At 40.6% G+C, this 19,151-nt stretch overlaps 1 protein-coding gene across 4 annotated transcripts in view; it reads right to left on the reverse strand.

The window, feature by feature from the left end:
- ITCH (itchy E3 ubiquitin protein ligase) overlaps positions 1-11,727 on the reverse strand; it is a 103,153-nt gene extending 91,426 nt beyond the window's left edge. For 3 of the 4 annotated variants that reach the window (XM_067554469.1, XM_067554468.1, XM_067554466.1), the window contains exon 1: positions 11,490-11,725. The gene's annotated coding sequence lies outside the window, so the exon portion shown is untranslated. Of the gene's footprint in view, positions 1-11,489 lie in introns of all 4 variants that reach the window. The other variant, XM_067554467.1, reaches the window with a different exon arrangement.
- Positions 11,728-19,151: the final 7,424 nt, after the last annotated feature.

A 19,151-nucleotide genomic window follows, 5' to 3' on the forward strand; every position in this document is an offset into this window, starting at 1 on the left:
CACACAGGATCATGGGATATGCCCCAGAAGTCCTAACAGCCCACACAGGTGAATTCAGCACCAGGGAGGATGCAGTAATTCTAGTGTGGCTTTTGCAGTATAGCTGCTCACACCCCAACTAGGCTAACCTGGATCCTCAGATCCAGGTGCTGATCACCCAAGTTAATCCTGCTGTGAAAACATACCCAGAGTGCACTCATTCACAGGTCTTGATGCATGCTGTAACACAACCAATCAGTTATTATGGAGGTGCACTAATGGTTCCATAGCTAAGGTTGCTTTGAATTTTCTATTTCAAACAGCTTGAATTCATTAACCTGCAAGACAGCACAAGGCCTATTTATTTATGCAGGCTTTTGGTGAGGGGGAAGCATAATAAAGGATGGCATTTGCACATGAGGTGAGGAGGTACTGCTTCAGTTTAAATAAATCTGACTGGTTAATTTGTGTGAATGGGTGAGTAAAAGCTGCTGGGTTTGTATTTTGTGTGACTAATTTATTGCAAAGGTACTTACGGATTTGCATATAGTTATACATATAAATTATACACACAAACGGAAAAATACACAGATCTACCACCTCCACTTTCACCTGCTCTTCATACACAGATTTTAAGTAAAAAGCCTTAGAATCAGTAATATATTCAGTCATTAATTATGGTAAGTATAGTATGCGTATTTGATTCTGTAATCCTGTCAAAGCACTGTTATCTTCTCTTCCTGTTTACTGCTCAAAGTTTGCTTATACACGTCTTTATGCCTGCCTCAGCTCTACTCTTTCATTATCAGTAATAGTTCATACACACCTCTGTTCACCCAGCACTATACAGAGTACTCAGACTAAGAAACAGTCCCACCCATACAAGGCCATAGCTACACCCCGCCCACCAGCCAGCTAGGAGCTTCAATCACTCATCACTAAGTACAGTATCTTTAGTTGCTTCTGTAATAGGTTATTCTTCAAAGCAATCTTCCCTTTGCATGTTTAATAAAATAATTGCAAAACTTGGCTAAAATGAAAATGTAAATATATTAAATTAGCTTTAAAAGATTAAATCAGCAGTTCATTTTTGCTTAATTCCACTAACTGCCACAGAGCCAGTACCAACATAGGACTAAGCCATCTGCAGGACTGGGTCCTCGGAGAAATTTTCCAAAATGTAGTAATGAGACTTGTTTTGATACTCAGAAAAAACTTTGCAAAAAGTTATCTTAGGCACTCACAAATCCTAGATCATTTCAAAACAAATCCTAGGGTAAAGTTTACAAAAGCACCTAACTGACTAAGCCTTGTCTATGTGGGAAAGTTTTACCATTTATACAGGTACAAATCCCTTTTTGGACAGTATTATTCCAGCGTGAGTGTCTTTTTATAGTTTAGTTTAAGACCCCTCGAAAGCAACATAGGCTAAACTGAAAAACAGTGTTCATACTATAGCGAGTGTCTGCTCATGGGGTAATACTGCCATACCCACATCACAACAATTGGTAAAACTTTCCCATGTAGACAAACCTTGAGACTTCTAAGTCACTATGGAACTTTTGAAAATGTTACCCCTACATTTTATTTTCTTGCTACTGTTTTTAATTTAATGTGAACGAATCAGGAATTTGTTCTCTCTGATGGTGGGGAAGGAGGATCGGAGTTATGAATGTGAAAATACAAAATAAATTATGTTATGAGTATGATATGAAATGTCAAAAAAGCAAAGAAATTCTGTTAAATTGGAGCATAAATCTCCATCTAGCAAAACCCACCAAGTTAGGGATATTATATATAAGCATTTTTTTGCCTATACAATGATAGACAGTTTGTGGCCACCCTTAGCTGTCAATTTCATTGTTTCTGTCAGCATGCTTGAAACTGAACAATCCTTTTAATATCATGTGCCTGAAGTACAATGAGTACTCTTATAAACTGAATACATGCTTATGATTGCACTTTCCCCTCTGAAGTATCACAATTAAGATTACGTAATCTTGTTTAGACGTTCACGTCCCACTTGGTGGACAGGAAAACAAGCTTTTATTTTCTCTCAAATGCTATGTTTCACATTAATTAATTTTAATTACAGAACACACTTAATAGGGCACTATAACTCAAATTATTGATAATGGCATAAAAGCCTTTCAGCTCTAATGGCTCAATCCTGCAAAGTAGCTCCTCTGTAGTCAGTAGGAACAGAGGAGTACCTCACAAAACTGAGCTCCAAAGGCTCTCTTACATTCTGATGTCGACACAATACGTGTCACTGGGGTTTCATACATCAACATGGCTCAGACTGTAGGATGGAGGCCTAAATTATTAGTTTGACTAGAGCCACAAATGATGAGCAATTAAAAATGATTGCTCTTTTATGGCTTATTGCTATTCTTTCAGGCCTAAGATTTTATTCTCTAAAATGTTAAATGTAATGTTGCTCTGGAAGTTTGCTATTCTAACCATAAAAACAGCACATTGTTTCTTTTGCCAATCTCACTTATTTCATGTAGGTAGGAAGCATTTGATTTTTTTCATTTTAACAAATTTGTTTAATTCTAAGTATGTTTTAATTTTTATCTACTTCAATTTTTGTACTAGCAGGAAATTGGAAAATGGGGTATTAACTGGTTCAAAATTCAATGACTGCAGAAATAAAGATCCATAACAGATTCAAAAAAAATGAAAATAACTTCTTGCTGACACGAGTTTTAATTGATTACCATATACAAGAGTGCACCGAACTGTCTACACCTATGCTGGTTTTAAGTTTTTCCTCTAGATTATGAAAACTTCATCCATTTTTAAGTAGAGGGCTAAAGATAATAAATGGCCTATATTGACTAAACAATGCAGCATTGTAAATTAGTAGAAGATGACACTTTTTCAGAGTATTGGGAGTTTTATTCTCTTAATGACAGTTTTTACTAGTGGATTAGAGGGCCAGGTCACCTTCCTCAATTTGATGGGTTCTTGCCCTTTTTCCTATTACTGAGTGCTTTAGCCCCCATTCAGACAGTTGAAGTAAGGAACCTGCACTAATGACTAAACTACTAACAGTAATACATGAAGAAAGGAGATGTACACAAGAGGAAGGCAGACTAGCCCTCCTCCCAAAATATAGGCCAGTTTTGTTGGTCTTCTATCTCCCAAGCTTCATTTTCTCTTCTCTTCTCCCCCTACTGCTCTGAAAGACTGCTCTTACAGACCCAATCAAAGACACTCATCTGCACTAGGGGGGAAAAGTATATTCTGAAATCAAGGTAAAATCCTAGTGAAGATAGTCTGCAGTTTTCACACAAGTTTTCAGGTCTAGTTAAAGTCTAACCCAATGTGCTAACTTGGGGGGAAAACTATGAACTGTTGTCTTCATGAGACCTTCTACTTTGATTTAGCCAACTCAATTTAACATCTTTTTTCCTAATGAAGACAGAGCCAGAGCAAGTCAGCTGTATCTAACCACACACAAGCACTTGCATTCTTGCTTCAATGAAATTGGGTATCTAATCACAAAGGCACCTCAGGCTACTCTGTGCATGTGTATAATAAGCGACAAAAAAATTGATTTTCATTTTTTTAATAAAAATTGTATCTTTGTATCAGGAATCATTCTAAATAGTTAAGAAAGTGTAAGCATTTTAAAATGTTGCTTCATACACTATATTACATATATATAAATTTGATGCTATTGTAGGATAAAAAAAAAAACCACTTTCCATCTTACCGGGTTAAAAAGTGAGGTTAATAGATAGTATGGATTTGCTAAGCACATGCACTTTACACTAAGCACTATGCTCTTGATATTTGAAGTAAACATACCAAAAGATAAAAATATTTCTTTCCTCCTTCCCTAAACAGAAGGTAGGCTTGAAAACATATTGAGGGAAGAGTACCTGGATAAAATGTTTGAGGGTTCTGAGTAGCAGATTTATGAAATATGTTTTTTAGGATATAAAAAGTGCCTGTAAACCAGTTTACCATTTTTTTTTTTAAATTCAAAGACACGATACATTAATGGAACTTGTATAAAAAATACAATACAATAAATACTACTTTAAAATAAACGTTTTATTACATTTAAAAGTCAGCTAATAAAGTCAAGTCAATACATATTACTACTATTTAACATTTTCTGTCTTCAAAGCACAGATTAGCTAACGAATTTGCAACACCCTTCTGTCTGAAACAGAGAGGGAAGGTTCAGGAAAAGTGCAGAGGGCCAAAATGGTCAGAAAGGGTTCCATGTACCATGGAGAAGTGTGTGCAAAATGCTCAGCAACATAAGTGATTCCAGAGTACCAAGTAGGTGGAAGTGGATGTTGGGATCAGGGAGATAATGGTTATGGGATATATACAAGGCATACATACCTATGTACATTCCAATGAATACAAATAAAGACTGCATTATTTTATTTTTGTTGTTTAAACATGTGTCATCCAGTACTCCAGGTGCGTTCACGAAAAACCACTAAGGCCTATGTAAAAAACATTTCTTCCAATCCCATTTGATTCCCTTCACAAAGCTCACACATCCAACCCAAAAAGAAGCCTGAAGAATTGTTTATACACAGTTTTGTACCACTTTAACTATGCTGGCTTCTAAAACAACATTATTAAAGCAGTACACCCCCCTAGAGTGTGCAAAGTTAAACTGGTAAAACTAAGCTACACCAACATAAGCACCTTTTTACTAGTATAACTGCATCCACACTAGAGGGTTATACCACTTCAACTATGTCAGTTTCCAAACCAATATAGTTACAGCAGTACAAAATGTATAGAAAAGGCCTGTGAGGAAAAAAAAAGCCTTCCAATGGGACCTGAAGTCAACTGATTTACACCATGACAAACCAAGGTGAGACACAGATTTCACAGTTAAAGACTCCTCACCAAGAAAAAAAAAAAAAAAAAAAAATCTATCTTGCTTCCTGTGAATAAACCAGGGGATTGCTAGCTCATGTTCCTCAGATCTCAATTGTTGCAGTCGTATTATCAAGGCAGAGCAACAATGTCTGAGGCACCATGGCCTAGCTTGTTTAAAGCTTTACGTTTTTAAAAAACAACCAAACCAGCACTTCCAACTTTTGGATTCTGTAACCCCAACAGCCAACCAGGAGTAACAGTTACCAGAATGTGTTTATAAGAGGTTTTTCTTAGGAAAAAAATGAGAACAGGAGCTGCCACAAGGGTTAGGCACTGACAAATATAGCCAAGGGTCCTAATGAAATGCACTCTCTCAAAGGAAGCTCACCAATGCCTCATGTATGCTGTTCATGCTGACCACCAGTCTGTAGCACACTGCTGAAGGAACAGAGTTCAAACCTCAGGTGCTCTGCTAGTAGCTCAAAGCTGCATTCTCAGCTCTGAGATACAACCATGCAGAAGCTATAAGTGACTTGCCCAAGGCCACCCAATAATCATAATAGCCAGGACAAAAGTTCTATGACAGACTTGTGAACCAGAAGCAATCACAAATGGCCTGTCTCACTACTTATTTATTAAAATAAATTACTAATTTTCTGAGAGTCACAAATTCTAAATGTTCTTGATGATAAAGTTACATTTTGTATGGCTGTCAATGTTAACAAATTAAAAGAACAGATCATAATCAGATTAAAGGTATTTCAGAGTGAATGCTAATTTTTCTTATGTCCTCCCTATACAAGCCTATTTGAAATATAGGACAGGCTCTCTTTCCTCAGTCTAGTACTTAAAAATGTACTAGACATCTATTAGCTAGAAACCAATACAAAAAAGAGAATGGAGAAAAAGTAAGATCCAAGGTGAACCTCTTAATAAGATGCCCAGACTTCCCTTCAACTTCTAACTGCTGAGAAAGAAAAGAGCAGTAAGATTTTTAACAGGAGGATGTCAATGGATCCTGGTCAGAAGTGCCTGTTTTCATATTATGTTCTGGCTAATGGGTGAAGCTTCAAATTTGATGCCCCTTTCCTAGGTCTGCCCAACTAATGGAAAAGAAAAGGCACATTTACTCTCTTCTCCCACTTTCCAATGGTAAACAGTGGGTGAATTTTTCAAGCTCTGCCTCTGCTTGACTGGAGCATATGTACCTGTATTTGAACAAAACACAGGTTGTTGAACAATCCATTAGAAAAAAACCAGACTTTTCCTTTTCAATGGAAATTCTGTTTGAAATTAAAGATGTTTGTTTCAGGACCAACTGTTTAAATACAAACACATTAGCAACTCCATTCATGTACAAGGCAATGAACACATCCTAGTTACATTTTGGAACAGTTTAAATAGGTGTGAGGGAGGGAGGAAGAAGCTAGTAGTGTTTCCAGATAAAAGAACTGGAAGAAAATACTCTAACTTTGTGAAAATTCCAAAAGGCATTGTATTAGTGTTGTATGATTCTTGAAATAATTTGAATGAATAACCAATGTTAATGTCCCCATGTCATGTTTCCTCAGAAAAAACCTGTCCTCAATTTTTATTAGGATTTGTTCTATGAATTAACTACAGTAAGTGTAGACATTTCCATATATAAAACTTAATGAATTTAATGGAAAAATGTCAGATGTTCTTAAAGTTTGCATAGAGCTACTAATAAGAAATTCTGCAAGGATGGAAACCTCATTTTCAGGTTTTCAAAAGTTTTCTTTTCCAGTTTTCTGTGGGTCTTCCGGAAAAAATCATAGGTGGTTTTCTTTCAAATCTACATTGAATGATCCCTTTGGAAGCCGCATGACACGATAACTCTCTTCTGCAACCCAAGTTCTAGACACTACAAAAAGAAGCAGGAATCCTATTTACTTTTTTCTCTAGAAGGAAGAAATGTAGGATGCACACTACCCTTTCTTTCCCCAGACATGGGCACCAAATTAGTGCAGATGCCTGACGAAACACAGCCAAATGAATGATGCCAAGCAGATGGACTGTCTGGACCCTTAAAAAAAGCCCAACACATTTGCTTGACTGGAAAACCAGAACACTCCTGAGACTGACAAGCAAACTGTGATTATATCCTGTTTTGCCTTCTGAAGCAAGCACATACCATCATAATTCTTCTGTAGGTTGGCAAAGCTCATTTACAGTATGCAACTGTAAATGTTCTTCTCCCAGCTACCCGTACACGTGCTGTGCTAAATGTCACTCCCTTCTAAAGTAAACTAGACCAGCAGACTGATAAATATGAGTATTGAAAAGCACAGAACTGGACAAGCAAATTTAAAAGCACAATGTCCATAGTATCGTTTATAGCACATCTATAAATTTGATAATTATCATTTTCAGTTTATTCTTTTATACACATTGTCTTTCTCGTTTGTTTTGAATGAAAGTGAAATTATTTATTGTATATCACAAGCACATGAGGAATTTTAACAGGTGGTTTAAATTAACATGAATGGTTTTATTTAACAATTTTAATCAATTATAATCCCTTCATACAAAATATATTTGTCTGGGCACTAGCATCACTGATTGATAGCAGCACATCTCTGTGAAGAGTTTGTAAATTAACCACAGAATGAGCCAGAAGATGGAAAACACAAATGGATTTTGTAGGCCTTACAAGAAGAGGATAATTTGTTTTTGGATTTTATTTTATTTTAAAGTTAGGTTGGAAATGGAATGGTAGATTTTAAATATTTAAAATCTAAAGCAGACTCCAGACCTATTTTAACATACGTAATTTTAAAACTATATACGGCAATGCCTTTCTATTATCCCATCTCTTCTTAAAATGCTGGGAAAGAGGTTTAATCTCAAAAATACATAAATAAGCTTCAATTCCCACAGCTGTTTCAACTAGAAAAATTAGAACATGAATACCTAGCAGGAAAAAAGGGAACAAGGAAACAGAGGCTATATTGCTTAACAGTTTTATTCATATACATAAACTCCCCCCCACCACTCTTCTTCCATCTTTACACACTGTGATGACTGTTTAATCTGTATCAAATTTTCAAAGTTACTATTCAGAAGTCTGTTATCTTCCACTCTATCAGCTCATCTTCTTGCACATATACTACACCATATCTTTGTTTAAAGATGTTAGAAAATTATTTGGATCACAATGCAGGTATTATTCTGATAATAACCTGGAAGTGAATTTACTCACAATGGTAGTTAAAACGGTCAAACTACAACTAAGAATGCACTTTTAAAAAGAGGCTCCAGAGGCAATCCCTCATAATTAAAGTCTGGTGAGCCTAAGCCTCAATACCAGGCAAAATGGTTGAAACTATAGTAAAGAATAGAATTATCAGACACATAGATGAACATGCCTTGTTGGAGAAGAGTCAACATGGTCTTTGTAAAGGGAAATCATGCCTCACCAATCTACTAGAATTATTTGAGGGAGTCAATAAGCATGTGGACAAGGGTGATCCAGTGAATATAGTGTACTTAGGTTTTCAGAAAGCATTTCACAAGGTCCTTCATTAAAGGCTCTTAACCAAAGTAAACTGTCATGGAATAAGAGGGAAGGTCCTCTCTTGGATCAGTAACTGGTTAAAAAATTGGAAATGAAGGGTAGGAATAAATGGTTAGTTTTCAGAATAGAGAAAGAGAGGTAAATAGTGGTGTCCCCCAGGAGTCTGTATTAGACTGTTCAACATATTCATAAATGATATAGAAAAAGGGGTTAAACAGTTAGGTGGCAAAATTTGCAGATGATACAAAGATACTCAAGATAGTTAAATCCAAAGCAGACTGCGAAGAGTTACAAAGGGACCTCACAAAACTGGGTGACTGGGCAATAAAATGGCAGATGAAATTCAATGTTGATATATACAAAGTAATGCACATTGGAAAAACATAATGCCAACTATACATTTATTGATGGGGTCTAAATTAGCTGTTACCACTCACGAAAGATCTTGGAGTCATTGTGGATAGTTCTCTGAAAATATCCACTCAATGTGCAGTGGCAGTCAATAAAGCTAACAGAATGTTGGGAATCATTAGGAAAGGGATAGATAATAAGACAGAAAATATCATGTTGCCTCTATATAAATCCATGGTACGCCCACATCTTGAATATTGCATGCAGATCTGGTCATCACATCTCAAAAAAGATAAACTGGAATCGGAAAAGGTACAGAAAAGGGCAACAAAAATGATTAGGGGTATGAAACAGCTCCCATATGAGGAGAGATTAAGAAGACTGGGACGTTTCAGTTTGGAAAAGAGACAACTAAAGGGGATATGATAGGGGTCTATAAAATCATGGTGTGGAGAAAGTAAATAAGAAATGCAATAACTCATAACACAAGAACTGAGGTCACTAAATGAAATTAATAGGCAGCAGGTATAAAAAACAAACAAAAGGAAGTATTTCTTTACACAATGCACAGTCAACCTATGGAACTCTTTGCCAGAGGATGTTGTGAAGGCCAAGACTATAATGGGGTTTCAAAAAAGAATAAGATATGTTCATGGAGGATAGGTCCATCAATGGCTATTAGTCGGATGGGAAGGAATGCAAAGCCATGCTCTGAAGTGTCCTCAGCCTCTGTTTGCCAGGAGCTGGAAATGGGCAACAGGGAATGGATCACTTGATGATTATCTGTTCTGTTCATTCCCTCTGAAGCATCTAGAATTGGCCACTTGTTGGAAGACAGGATACTGAGCTAGATGGATCATTGGTCTGACCCACTAAAGGTCTTATGTTCACTAGCCGTGTTCTGCTCTCTTTTACAGCACTGTAAACCAATGTAACCATCATTAAGTCAGAAGAATAACTCTCAGCTTTGACTGTTGGAAGTGAGAAAGCAGAACTTGAGACCAAAAAATTTCTTGAGAGCAGCAGATCATCCTCATGAGTTCTGAGCAGGAAGATACAGCCCATCTAGGACTTTATTCCCAAATTTCTAAGCTTGCTTTTCAAGTAGATGCAAACTTGTGGTGATTCAATCTACAGTCATTCCTTCATTACTTCTAGTCTGCCATTTTACACATATTGAGCAAGATTATCCCCAGTAAAAGGGGAAATGGAGGAAAGGACGAATGACAAAGTAATAAAGACTGTACAAGACAACGGGAAACACTATAACGAACAATCCAATATTTGCAAAAGAAAGAGAATTACCTAAAAGACCTTTCTCATTTCTTGAATTCTAATAAAAGATGGCTTCTGCGGAGAGGTTTTTGCTAACTCGAAGGGTAAAAGATGTCTCACTATACCAAATTACAAGGTAGATCTTTCATTCTACACCCAATTCCATCTCTGCCTCCCAAAAACCTGGAGCTGTCTTCCCTCTTTATTATTAATTATAGCTATCAAAACAAGCTAAATCTTGAAAGAGGGGTGGCGGAAAATTTCAGAACCAGTTAAATAATGACTCCCACATCATTTTAACCTTCCTCTTCCTACAATTTGGACTTTGTTGTTGCACAAGGTCAGTGTTGCACATTTAAATACTGGAAGGTTAAATAACTAACACTTATCCATGTTTCCAAACTAGAAGTGGGGGCATCAATGCTGCCATTCTATAGTGACTTTATTTAGTACGGTTTACTAATAACCACACACAATGCAGTTACCCATATTTGTACTTTAGTGTTTTGGACTATTACTTTATGACAATGTTTCTCAATTGGTGTTCCGTGGAAACCTGGGGTTCCGCAGGAACACTGTTAGGGTTCCGTGAGAAAGCGACATCACGCCGCCGAGAGCAGCTGTTCTCTGCGCTGCCGAAAAAGGGAAGATGTCCCAGTTTTTTCGGCAGAGGATATCGAGTATGAGTGTAATTTCCCCACGGAGCCTAAAGGGTTCAGCGGGGAAATTTAATTGAGAAACGCTATATAATTTGCTTATTTCGACATTTTTTTTGGCCCCATATGTAAAAATACTGTTAAGAGTTTGCGGGGTTCTGCAATTATTTATCGAGTTCAAAAGGGTTCCATGGCCAAATTTAATTGAGAAACACTGCTTTATGACACTGCATTTTATAGGACAAAACAAATGAACCCCAGTGCCTCTTGCTGCAGCAAAAAAGGCTCTAGCAAGAGAGTCACCAGGACAGAGGGGAGGCACTAGTCAAAGGAGGCTCATTCCAAGGTCTGGGGAGAGGGCTAAGCAAGAGCATTACTGAATTGAAGGAATAAATTATCAGCTCACACAGGCAAAGAGCTGGAGGGTCATACGGGGGGCAGAGGGTCTCAGTAAAATGGGCATCCTGTGGGAAAAAAGACCTTGCAGAGGAGGCAAACCCCTCAGGGCTGGAAAACCATGCAGAACCACTCAGCAGGCTGTGACCATCTCCAGCCCAGCCACGGGACTGTGGCCAGAGGTCAGGGCACAGAGTGGGCTGGTCGGGGAGGGGGCCCCAGGCACAGCCAGAGATCAGGGCACGGCAGCCAGAGGGGGCAGGGCGGGGTGGGGCTGGCGGTTGTGGCCAGACCAGAAGCAGGTCACGGGACTGCCCCCACCCCATGCCCCGGGAGCAGGGAGTGAAATGCCTCCCCGACTGCACATGCTGCGACCACCGGGAAGGGGCGGCTCCCCCTCCGGGAGAGGGGCTCCCCCAAGCCAGGCCTACCTTGCTCCAGGCTCTCCCACTCCGACGGCGGAGCCGAGGGCACCGCTGCGAGGGAAGACCGGGAGGAATACAGCCCCTTCTCGACCGCCGCCACCCTCCGTGGCAGGCTCCTTACCGACTAGGGCGGCGGGGCCAGCTCCTCACTCCCTCGGCCAAGATGGCAGCCGGTCGGACTCGGAGACAGTCGGAGGCTGGCTGAACCCAATCTCAGGCAGCGAGAGACTTGGCAAAGTCGGGCAGGCAATCCGCATGCGCGGAGTCGGGTGAAGGCGAGTGTAAACTACAGCTCCCAGCGTGCCCCGCGTGCATTACGCGTGCGCGCTGAGTGGGAGCGCGCTGGCATGGGTGGGGCAGGGGCTGGTTCAGCTCTTGGGCTGCGGCTCAGGTCAGTGTCGAAGGGTTGTATCGTCGTCACTGCACGGCGCATCTGCGTCACCTCGGTGGGGCGTGGGGTCATGGGAATGTATTTGATTGACTTCCTTGTCCCTGCCCCTTCCTAGTGAGCAGGAAGGGGCTGAGCAGTGGGGGCCCCCCTGATCCCTCCCCGACAAGGATCCTTGGTGGGGGCCTGGCTGGGTGGGGTGGGCTGTGCTGTGCGCGCACCCCCGAGTCCGACAGGGATCCTTGGTGGGAGCGCGGTCTGGCTGGGCTGTGCCCCCACCCCCGACAGGGATCCTGGGGCGGCTGTGCAGGCAGCATGTGGGAAGTGCTTTGCCCACCTTTCATACGGAGAAGCTAGAGCACGGGCTATTCTTTGAAAAGCAGCATTGGCGGGTTCCATTTTTTATCTCTAAGGGCCCAGTCTATCATCATAATGGCAAATTCCAAAGGCATGTGGCCTTCCTGCAAATCAAGTGCCCTCCCGGTCGATGTCTGGCAAGATGCATAAGGTGGTTTGTATATTCAGTTTTATGTACATCGCTGGCAATCTTGTCGCACCACTGAAGCTTTTTTTGTGGGTGTGATCACCCACTATGTAGCCTCATTCCTTAGTACAGGCACTTCAGAATTCGTTGGTCTCCCATATAGTACGTTCATATCACATAGGCCCCCACAACTGAACCAGTGCTGATGGGGACAGTTGCTGGATTGGGCTTGGAATGTCCTTCTTTCTAATATTCTCCTGACACCTAATATGGAACAGCTGATGGAGACAACAAGAACTGAAAATGTCAGTCTGGTATTGTTCAGCGTTAGTGCCCATGTTACACTTCCATACAATAGGAGTGATACAGATTCTGTGGTTGGAGTTTTGTTAACAATTCTGTTGATGAACTATGCGCCAAAACAACATGTAGCTCACTCTTCCATAGCAGTGTGGGGGAGTTTTGCAGTGCCAACAGCCATAGAAGGCTATGATTCATCACATGCATAACTTTAAGCATGTGAATAGTCAGTGAAATGTGAAGTCAGTTAGATTTAAGCACATAGTTAGGCACCATGGTGAATCAGACCTTACAGTAGTAGAAACTTAGTTTTGTCAGAAAAGTATGCAGTTATGATTCTAAATACAAACAGGAAGCAGATTCAATTCCAAAGTAGTGGGTGCACTATAGAAACCGACATAGAAAATAGAATCTGAAATAGAAACTTTTTAAAGAAAGCTTTTCTGTTCAACTTGAAAATGTCAAATGCATTCATAGGTGTTTATTTTTAAAAGCTCAGCATTCCAGATTAATAACAGAATAGAAGCTAGATCTTGCAAGCCCTCCATGCAGGGAAATCAATTGACCATCCGTTATCTAACCAGGCAACCATCTCACATCCACTGCCATGGTTTGAATCTTTGTCATGGTAGGTTGTATACTATGCTCATCACCTTCAGGGCAGCAGAACTTATAGTGAGCTCAGGGGAGTTCCCATGTTTGCAAAAAAGGGTCCAATTCTGCCCTTAGATATAGCCATGCAGTTCACATTGACTTTGATAGAAGATGCGCTTGCATATCTAGGCAGAACTTGTCCCATCTCTGTCTCTGTGTCTCTATTTCTAGTTTCCCATGGCACTGGTCGCTAAAGCAAATGTTGATTAACAACTCACTGCTGCACCATGGTTCTTTCCTATGGCACTACCACTATACTCAGTATTATATTTTTTTCTCTACCTTTGCAGCTGGCATTTCAGAAGAAGTGCCATTGTTCAACCTCAGCAATCCTAATCAATTTCCTTTTCAGCTGCTGGTGCATCAATTAAAATTCTAACGGAACTGGCTTACCTGTAGCATTCATGAGAGAGAGAGAGAACATGCAAGAGAGGGTGTGTGAGAGAAAGAATACATTCCAGGTGCGCAGATCAGGGCCACACAGAGATTTTTGGGGGCCCGGAGCAAAATCTGAAACTCGGGGCCCGCCCCAACCTACCAAAAATGACCGCTTGAGGGGAGGCCCTGGGGTGGTAGTTGGAGTGCACGTCTATGTCTTGTTTACCCTGTTAGGTGGAGCTGGGCTGAGTTCCCCATTCCGACCATTGTGACCTGGCACACATGTGGAAACACCACTCAAGTTTGGCCTGGCTGCTCTTCCATCATGATAGAGAGGTGGCCAAGCCAAATCTGAATGGCACCATGACCCCATGCGCCAGGATGCAATGCCACTCTGTTTGGGAGCCCTCTTAAACTGCTTCTTTTTTCCTCCTCTTCCTTCCCAGGTAGCCCTGGCACAGATTTGTTTATCCCTTCCAGATAAAAACAGAGGATACTGCATTATTTATACTCAAACTATTTCAGTTTTTCTGCCTTGCTAAAATTATTCACTATGGATAAATTACAGTAACAAACAATGAGATAACACCAGGGCTGTGTGGACCGAAGTACAGTTGGGTCTAAAATGGGTGACATCCTGGTAATGGGGCAGTGAGAGAGGAGATCCATCCAACCAAAATTTTACTTATTTGAGTGTTCTTCACAATTTCTGCAGCTGAACAAATCTATATTTTGTATTCCTCAAGGTTATGCTTAATATAAAGTATTCAGACATGATGGAATTGCCTGCTTGTGATGCAGTGCACCCCTCCACCAAGCCCTGATGGGATTGAAGTGGTAAGGTAGGCCAATTAACTGCCCAGGCTGCATCTGAAGAAGGAGACAGTGAGCAGGCTACTAATTGGAAATGGGCTCCGCTGGGCAGGAATAGGAGAGGCCTGTATAAAACCCAGAAGCTGTGAGCAGCAAGGGGCTGCAAAAAAAGTAGTTTACAGTTACTCCCTGGAAGGGGGGGAGCTGGGATGGCAAACCCAGAAAGGGTGGGGGAAGCCTGATAAGGAAGAAGCCCAGGGAAATATCAGCAAGTACACGCTGTACAGACCTTGGCCGCTTGTTATAGGGTCCCTGGGAGCTGGAGATGCCAGCCAGACAGGTGGTCCAGGAGGGGAGGACCTTAGTGACCTGGGCTGGAAGACCAAGCCATGAATAGGAAACTCCAGGAGTGAGTGGGGCTGCAAAGTGAAAGAGACAACAGATAGTACTGCTAGAGAAGGGTGCAATGCCTGGCAGAGCTAATCCCCCCTCCCTCCCAGGAGGCACCTTGTGTGGTGAATGCATCCTGTGACACTGCCCAACTTCTTTTGTAGCTTCTTGACAACTAAGAATGGTGACACCTGGGAAGTGGTGCTGTGAAGAAGAAGCTACAGTGAGGAAGAAGGTGACATCTAGCTGAGAAGGATGGTTTTCTGACTGAGGCACTGTACTGGAACTAAGAACTGGACTCTGTTCTCAGCTCTGCAACAGATTCCTTGTGTGACCTTGGATGGTCACATAATCTCTCTGTGCCTTAGTTTCCCAGCTGTATTATGGAAGGGTAATAACACTTCCTTTCTTCCACTGTTTATTTTTCATCTCTATTTAGGATGTTAACCCTTGGGGACAGGGATTGTCTTTCAGTACAGCAGAATTATGTGCAGAATCTAGCCTGAGCCGGGGCTTCTAGATGCTGCTCTAAATAATAATATAAAAATTGAAATCTCGAATGCATCTAACTGCTGCCACAACCAACTCATATATAAAAATATAGCCACGCTGGGCACCTTAGAATGGAGGTAGAAACACACTGGTACGGTTGCAAACAAAGATTTCTGCATTGTATGGATCTATGTACCTCATTAGATATAAATGCACTTACAGCCCTGAAGGCTAAAACCTTTTTATCCACAGATCTGTTACAGAAGAGGGGAAGCAGGACATCCTTCCAAAACACTGCCTGCTACACCAGTGTACCACAACCTTGCCTTGGAGGAGTCATCTCTGTGGCTATGTCTACACTCAGATTCCCACCACTGCATTAGTTCTAGTGGGAGTACTAGTGCTGCCAACTGCTGGCATTTAGACTGTGTTGTCTAACTCTGGAACACAGGGGTTAAAACATGGACTGATTGTATTAGTGGTGCCACCCAAGGAGATGCACCATTGATAGTGCAATCATGGGAAATTTTAAGACTAAGAGTGTAAACAAGGCCTACAAGGATAGTTCAGTCTCCATGATCTGTTCAATCCTGGGCTTCTGCTAAGAGCACCAACAAGTATATTTTATGAACTAATTGGAGATTGAGGTATTCATAAAATCAAACAGTTCATAAAACGGAACATCTCAAAATTATAGTAGGTACCATGCATCAGTTGCAGTATGGTGACAGTGTCACTTTCTTCGTGTCCTTCAAACCACTGCAAAGCAATATCCAATGCACTGAAGGCATCAGAACATGAAGGGTGTTGACTTTTTCTTCATCAACATCATTTTCATTGTGTTTTTAGGGTTTTTTTTCTGTCAAGAAACATGGTTTGTATAACTGGTCCTTCATAATATTGGGATTTGTAAAATTGAGGTCCTGGTGTAATATATTGCACTTTCATCCATAAAGCTCAAAACAGTTTACAAAGGTGGGTAAGGATCACCCCCATTTTAACCAGTGCATGGAGAGGTTAAATAACCTTAGTCAAAGTCATACAACAAGTCACTGGCAGAGTTGGAAATAGAATCCAGGTCTCCTGACTCCTCAACCAGTGTTTAAGTATTGTTATTATTTATTATTTGTACTAGCATAGAGTCTAAGATCTGGTCTAAATATGAAATAGCAATTTAGCACTTGCTTTCAGACTTTGGAAAGTTGGTGATGAATAGAAATAGTAATATTTGTGTTTCCATAGCATTTTTCATCTGAGGATTTCAAAGCGCTTAACATTTAATAAGTCTTACAGCTTCTCTGTTAGATTATTATGGCAACTGATTAATTTTTCACTGTTGCCTTTGTGTTTTTGAAGTTTGCATTTATAAAACACAATTTCTCATGGGCCAGTCTCTGAGTCCAAATATACTCAGTTCGTCCATGAAGATGTAATAATGCTGTCTCACAAAGAAGTGGGTGAATGCTAATTGGTAATTATCTTTATCCTGTTTTGAAGTCCTGTTTGGCTACTTGGGATTTAGGTGTTGGTAGGGATAGATACTTGCTTCCTGATTGCTGGAAAATAATAATCTCAGGCTTTGTTAATACTCTCATTTCCAGGAGAACCAGTGGGGGCAAAACATGAGTACATGAATTACACATGAGTAATTATTTGGTATGGCAATTCAGTACTGTGTTGAACTGTTCCCCAATGCATAATCAGAGTATGGGGAAGGAATTTTGAGGTGTCTAGAGAAGGAAATGACACTACCAAGAGGTATTTATTTGAGAACGATGTGTATTTTGGGAATATTGTTTCCCACTTCCCTGCACAGGAAGTTGAGCATTATTGTTCTCCATAAGAAATAGGACCTAAAAACCCATCACTGCTCTGCTGGGGCCTCCTTCGAGACAAATCAGGTCAGAAAGAGAGTGCATGCAGTTACAATGATGTGCTGAGACACGTCTGTTCTCTAACTGAGCATTTGTACAGTAGATTATCTTAGGAACCTTAGCAATGCACCTTGGCCAGAATTCTCAGACCTGCGTGTCTAAACATATGCATTTAAATCCTTAGGTAAGTAGAGGAGAATTGTAGGGTCAGAAGCAGGCAAAGAACTCAAACCAGTGCCTGAACAACTGCAGCAGCACCAGCAAGCTTGAAGGGGCAGAAGTACCTTTACTGACATTAATGATAGCATCAGGCGTGGGGCTGTGAAAAGAGCTGGCTGACATTTTTCAGACTTTTTTGCACTATTTTCCAAAATAGTTCAATTTTCTTGACAAAAGTGGAAAATGAAGAATTGTCAGGTTTTCTTGAGTCTCTTCCCCTCCCACTTTCTCCTTCTGTCCCCTCTTCTCCCCCCTCTTTCAATGGAGAAATAAGGGTGGGAAAGGAAGGGAAAAAAATCAACATTTTTTTATTTAAAAAAAAAGTTGATAAAATTTGAATAAATTGAAACATTTTCCATTTCTAAACCTGTGGAATGAAAATAACTGGCTTTTTTTTTTTTTTTTTTTTTTTTTATTAAAATTTTAATTTTCTATCTGCTCTGCCTGTGAATTTCATGAGGCGGTGAGGGCAGATGACAAAGGAGCTCCAGAATCGCTGACTTGCAAGGAAAATGGAAAGCCAAGGTGATGGGGCACTGCTGAAGAATGGTAAGAAATCGCGCCTCATGGGCACAGTGATCACAAATATTACACAAACAAAATCTATGAAAGCTTTGCTGCCTGATGACTATGTGGAGGCTTTTGGGAGGTGAGCCTCAGGCCACAAGACATGGTCATACCATGGAAAGCGCCAGCATCACTGGCAGGCGTTGATCCCATTGCTGGCACCCTGAGCAGAGAGATTGAGGGCTGAATGAGCTAAGGAGATGAAACTACCCTTTCCTGCTTTGGAGATGCTTCTTTCTGGTCAAACCGAAGGCACGCTGGTGTGAAGAAGCTTCCTCTGTCCAGTCTGTACCTGTTCAGCGATTAGTCAGAGGACTTCACTATACAAGGCTGTGAATCCAGCACCTTTATCCAGCAATACATTTACTCTTTATGTTGCTTAAGAGCACCTAGATAAAATCACTGGGACTGTCACAGAAGCTTAAGGGACTGGAGCACCCAAATCCCATTGAACTTCAATAGGGGTTCATTGCCTACCTCCATTAGGCCCCTTTGAAAATCCCAGCCAACAGTGAGAGGTGCTTTAGAAAAGCAACTGGGCTTGGGGGAGGGAGGGAGACTTTATCTCATTGTAGACCTCTGCCCTTCTCATTCTGCCCCCTGTGTGCCTGCAGTTCTCTCATTTGTATTGGTTTAATTTATCTACATCCAGAAGGATGAATCATCCACTGATGTTCAGGGAAATGATGCTAAACATATCAACTTTGATTTAAAAAAGTTTTTGATTTAAGTTTTGATTTAAATTTTGATTTAAGGTTGTAAATGTGTTTCACTGGACTCCAGCTTACACCTAAAAAACCCATATTGACCATGGCTCCTAGGAGCTATGGTAATACAATAAATAAATAATAATTACAAATTCTGAACAAATATTCTTCAGTCAAGTATTCGACTGTCTGGAAATTAACAGTTCAGGGATACAACCCATTCCCCAGAACCTATAATCCCTCACAATTTACTCTCCCCATTCAACCTTAACTTCATTCTGGGGCAGCAATTGGTTCTATAGCAAATATCTTAGATACTGAGTCACAGAATTAAGACAGTACTAATGCCAGGGAGCAGTGAGGCTGTTCTATTTATCCTAGCATCTGCCCTTAACATACCTG

This window comes from Emydura macquarii, unplaced genomic scaffold, assembly GCF_026122565.2.
Source record: "Emydura macquarii macquarii isolate MOO-44397 ecotype Brisbane River unplaced genomic scaffold, CSIRO-AGI_Emac_v2 contig_1483, whole genome shotgun sequence".
In the NCBI taxonomy this organism is placed as follows: Eukaryota; Metazoa; Chordata; order Testudines; family Chelidae; genus Emydura; species Emydura macquarii.